This window comes from Limulus polyphemus, unplaced genomic scaffold (assembly GCF_000517525.1).
Source record: "Limulus polyphemus unplaced genomic scaffold, Limulus_polyphemus-2.1.2 Scaffold2413, whole genome shotgun sequence".
Lineage (NCBI taxonomy): Eukaryota > Metazoa > Arthropoda > Merostomata > Xiphosura > Limulidae > Limulus > Limulus polyphemus.
The window spans coordinates 70,489-76,721 of NW_013668023.1; positions in this window are offsets into that span (position 1 = coordinate 70,489).

Genomic DNA, 6,233 nt, shown 5'->3' on the forward strand with positions numbered 1-6,233 from the left:
AATTATGTAAGTACACCTAGTAGGCTATACTTCATTAGTTCCAGGTTTAAAATTGTGATATCGTGAGATGTTATATTGTGACTTTATTTTAGGCCTGTCTAAGGCGGTAATTAATTCTTTATGCTATTGTCATTAAGTGGGTAATGAGTCACAAAACAAATAATCAAAATATTTCAGGGGTGGGGGCGCCAAAAGTGTCTTTGCCCCCGAGTGCTGAGAGCCCTTGCTACGCCATTGTATATAGCAAACATGGTGTGAAAAATTGGTCCCCATGTTAACAGACAGGGATTTTTTGGATTTTCGTGACCTCGACCCTCCAAAAACTAATCACTTTTAAGTTGGGTCATAATCCAAATGTATACCAACTTTCGCTCAAATCCAATCAGCCGTTTTTGAGAAATCCTGCTGACAAACACACACACACAGGGGTGAAAACATTTCCTCCCTCACATAATGTGACGGTGATAATTAGTGATTTTTGGGTGGGGGTATTTGGGAATCATGGAGTTCACTGCGCCCAGTATATAGTGACGTGACTTAAATACATATATTTTCCAAAAATAATAGTAATAAGCCGTATTTATTGTTCTATTTTGTAGCGGAACCTAATGTATCGTATTAGCTAAAGGTGTTATCTATAGCATCGTGATAAAACTTCATCAGCTATTCACACAAAGTCAAAGAAAAAGCACCAGGTTAGCAAATGATACCTAAAATTTGGTGAAAAGTAAATTAGATGAGGTAAATCGTGTCATTCACAAATCATCAACAAATACTCAGACCGGCTAGATTATATCATCTACGACCTACCATGGCTCAACTCGGAATCTGCGGGTCAAGGGATCAAAATCCATTGGCAAAGATGCTTGGCCTTTCAGCCGTGGGTCATTATAATGTTACTGTAAATCCTACTATTCGTTGGTTTAGAGTAGCCCAAGAGTTAGCGGTGGGTGGTGTTCACTAGTTGCCTTCCCTCTAGTCTGTCACTACAAAAGTAGGTACGATTAGCGCAGATAACCCTCGAGTAGCTTTGGGTGAAGTTCAAACAAACAAACAGTGACATCTACAGATTGTTTGCAAACATATCAGATGACGTAAATAACATCTTCTACAGATGATTTGTAAACACACCAAAAGGCCTAAATAATAGCAGCTGTAGACCACTCGAGACAGGTTGACGAAAAAAAAAACTTTTGTTACGAAACAATTTAATTGTTAAAAAACTACTGTTAAACTTTACAGTGTATGTAAAGAATTAGTTTCTCGGTAAAATAACCCTGTAAAAACATGATTTAATACGAAACAGTTTGAAGGTTAAGAAATATAAAACATAATTATTTATTGGACGCAACACTTTAGAGAAAAATATTCAATGAATATTCAAAGTCTTACATAAAAAATCCCTCCTATTTTTATTTAATTTTTATTGAGGATTTCAAATAAATATCGTTAGAGAGTATTTATAAAAAATTGTTTCCTATTGTTTCCGGATATTCTCTGGTACTTTTCCGTTATGCCTCCGTAATGTTAATAACTTTTAAAAATATATAAATAGAAATACAAATATATAAATATAAAAACCCATATAAATAGGCATTTGATTCATATAATAAATTTCTAAAAATATATTAATTAGCATTGTATTCATTTAGTAAAAACTCGCTATTTGCGGGTGTTTAATGGAACACTAAATATTCTTATATTGTTAGGCCATCTGCCCAGCCATCCCAAATTTTAAACTAATAGACTAGAGGGAAGGCAGCTACACTGCCTAACTTTGGGCTACTCTTGTTTGCTGCAGTACCGCGTTAAGGCATTGGTGGGCCCTGGGTAAAGTGTAGACTAATGTCCCCCCCCCCCCACTCCCGCTTTTAAGAAAATACCATACAGTTTGACAAACTAAAATTATTAATGATAAAAAAATTATGGGAATAAAAAAAAGGGAAAAATATTTTTAAATTCAATAAATCAAGGACTCTCCTCCCACTCCTGACCACATCACGCTGGCGCGCGGTGTGCCCTGGACAACTGCTTTTACTCATTGGATAAAACAGTTCTGGTCTAACCGAATAGTGAAGTGTTTGTTTGTAATTATGCACAAAGCTACACAATGGGCTATCTGTGCTCTGCCAACCACGGGTTTCGAAACCCGGTTTCTAGCGTTGTAAGTCCGTAGACATACCGTTGTGTCACTGGGGGGCGAAGTGAAGTGTAACCGTCATATTTATTATACCCCCCCTTTTTCTTTCTCGTTAACTACTAAACAGAGTTGGCTTGGCATTTTTGGTTTCTGGGGGGGGGGGATCTTTGTACATTTTCATCTCTCTTATTGGGCTTAGGAGTTTTAAATAGAGCAGGGGAAACTAAGAAAATAACGCTTTCAAGAACTCTTTGCTAAACCGAAAAACTCAATTCGCAAAAAAAAAAACGTGAAAATGTAAACTGAAGTGAATGTTTTATAAATAATTTTTAGCGTAGTAGGAAAAAATATCAACATCTGGAAATATTGTTAATCCAACTTACATTGTGTCCCCCACGAGTCAGTGGTAAGTTTACGAACTTACAACACTGAAATCGGATTCAACAGAGCGCAGATGGTGTAGTTTTGTGCTAAAACAAACAAATTTGCAATAAAAATTATAATACTTGATTTGAAACTGAGAAGGATATTTCGGAGATATTTCAGAAGGAAAAACGTTGATAAGTTTGCTACTTATTTATTAAGTTTGCCGGAATATTTTTAAATATGACTTAGAAATTGCTGCTCTAACATGCAATATATGTTTTAACAGCGATCCTGGTGTGCATTATAAAAACAACAAAGAAGTTTTTAGAAAATGACAATTCTATTTAACCCAGGAATAACTACGCGATATACTGCGTTAACTAAGCCTATACAACAAACTTCCTGGCACCATTACAAAAGAAGCAGTATTTTGTACCACAAAACAAAATCCTTCATCAACTTCGTACGATTTGGTCTCTACATACACGATTGGCCTCGAAGGACAGTGTTTCCTGTTTTGAATGTTTCCCAGGATGATTATGACAGGCTGGTAGTATCACTGTTTCAATCTGGACGACTTCATTGCTTGGTTTGTTAATCTATTTTATAGCAAATCCACATTGAGCTATCTGCTGTGTCCACCGCGAGGAGTCTACTTTATGTGGTTTGTTTTGAATTTCGCGTAAAGCTACACGAGGACTATCTGCGTTAGCCGTCCCTAATTTAGCAGTGATAAGACCAGAGGTAAAGCAGCTAGTCAACAACACCCACCGCCAACTCTTAGGCGACTCTTTTACTCACGAATAGTGGGATTGACAGTCATATTATAATGCCCCACGGCTGAAAGGGCGAGGATTCGATGACTAGGATTTGAACCCACGCCCTTCAAATTGAGAGTTGAGTGCCCCTAATCACTAGGCCAGGCCCAGCCCGGCCCGGCCCGGGGAATCTAATCCTGTATTTTAGCGTTGCAAGTCAACAGACTTACCGCTGTCCCAGCGGGAGACCGCAGCTTGGTTTCTTGTCATTCCACGACCATCTCCGTTGATAATGAATGATGCACCGGTTAATAAATTAATTTGACCGGATATGAAGGCGTAGCACGACGAGTCCAAAATTATGGTCTTTCATCTATACGCTTCTATTCACTTCAATTGCTAAACGAAAGGACAGAAATCAATTTTCTTTCTTCTTGCGTAATTGTATCGTTAAATACAAATAAACGAAAGTTTTATAGCATCCTTATCAGATTTAGTTACAAAATGAAACCATAAGTGTATGTAAATTAACACTTAAACAAGGGCGATTTTTCAGAATAAAGAAAAGCCCGTATACGAACGAAAGAAACAATTAATGTGTGTCTGTATATCTTTATCAGATTTCAGTAAAAAAAAAAAGGTAATTGTATGTCTGTTTGATTTAAACCATAAACAGACGTGGTTTTCTGGGTAAATCAAGGACCAGACAATATCGATAACCTTACCAGATGTAATTCAATAAAGAAATCGTGAGTGTACCTGATATAAAACTTAAACACACTTGGTCTTGTATTAGAGACGCTCAAAATCAACAGACTAACAATATCCTAAGAAAATTAATTTGTTTAAAAGCACCGCCCATAGCAACAAAGTCAGTGGTGTTGTTAGGCAGAAGTTGAGGGCGAGGCCGACACCATTCTTATTGAAAGAAGGCGTAGAACTATCTTAAACATTTTGGGGTGAGTGGATTTTCTTTAAATTAAACGACTAAACGGATTAACATCATACCGAAAATTGATCGAAAAGTTATGATACACTTGACGAGTTGACTGCGTTCAAATATGTATTTCTATTAATACTTTTATCATGATGATAGAAAGGTAGACATGTTTGAAGCGAATACCACATGCTTTAAGTTTTTTGTTACATAAATGTCCATGTATATATATATATATATATATAAATATATGCGTATGTTAGGCCTAACATATTTTAAAATAGGGACTATTAAAGCGTACTATGTACTATACTGAAAGGTGTATCACTAGAATAAAGAATCTTCTTTCAACGGTTCTTCTGTGTGTTGTCATTGATAAACCTAATATATGTGATAGTAAAAAGTATAACAGAATATTCTGAACAATAACATTGTTCAAAATTATTGTTCTTCAGGGAATAAGAACCAGTTGTTTCACATGGTTTCACACATTATTACTACATTATTCGACCACTAATTTTCCATATAACGAAAGTTTCAAAGAAACGCTAACATTTCAACACTCGCCGATTTAGCTCATAACGCGGTCCCAAAATAGAGCTCCTACAAATGACAGACATTGCTAATGAAATTTGTTCTTTAAGCATAAATTGCCTCCTAGTGGCACATCGGCGTGACTGCGGACTTACAATGCTAGAAACCCAATGCTACATCCTGTGTAGCTTTGTGTTTAACTACAAACAGACAACTTAAGCATTATCCATCTTCTTCATATCTTACAGGTTTGTAGGGCTATACTAGCATATCTTACAGGTTTGTAGGGCTATACTAGCATGTCTTACAGGTTTGTAGGACTATACTAGCATATCCTACAAACCTGTAAGACATGCTAGTATAGCCTTACAAACCTGTAAGACATGCTAGTATAGCCCTACAAACCTGTAAGATATGCTAGTATAGTCCTACAAATCTGTAAGACATGCTAGTATAGTCCTACAAACCTGTAAGATATGCTAGTATAGAGCTACAAACCTGTAAGACATGCTAGTATAGCCCTACAAACCTTTAAGGCATGCTAGTATAGCCCTACAAACCTTTAAGGTATGCTAGTATAGAGTTACAAACCTGTAAGATATGCTAGTATAGAGTTACAAACCTGTAAGACATGCTAGTATAGCCCTACAAACCTGTAAGACATGCTAGTATAGCCTTACAAACCTGTAAGACATGCTAGTATAGCACTACAAACCTGTAAGACATGCTAGTATAGCCCTACAAACCTGTAAGGTATGCTAGTATAGAGTTACAAACCTGTAAGGCATGCTAGTATAGAGTTACAAACCTGTAAGACATGCTAGTATAGCCTTACAAACCTGTAAGACATGCTAGTATAGCCCTACAAACCTGTAAGATATGCTAGTATAGTCCTACAAATCTGTAAGACATGCTAGTATAGTCCTACAAACCTGTAAGATTTGCTAGTATAGAGCTACAAACCTGTAAGATATGCTAGTATAGCCCTACAAACCTGTAAGGCTATACTAGCATGCCTTACAGGTTTGTAACTCTATACTAGCATGCCTTACAGGTTTGTAACTCTATACTAGCATGTCTTACAGGTTTGTAACTCTATACTAGCATACCTTACAGGTTTGTAGGACTATACTAGCATATCTTACAGGTTTGTAGGACTATACTAGCATACCTTACAGGTTTGTAACTCTATACTAGCATGTCTTACAGGTTTGTAACTCTATACTAGCATGTCTTACAGGTTTGTAACTCTATACTAGCATACCTTACAGGTTTGTAGGACTATACTAGCATACCTTAAAGGTTTGTAGGACTATACTAGCATACCTTACAAGTTTGTAACTCTATACTAGCATACCTTAAAGGTTTGTAGGACTATACTAGCATACCTTACAGGTTTGTAGGGCTATACTAGCATATCTTACAGGTTTGTAGGACTATACTAGCATACCTTACAGGTTTGTAGGGCTATACTAGCATATCTTACAGGTTTGTAGGA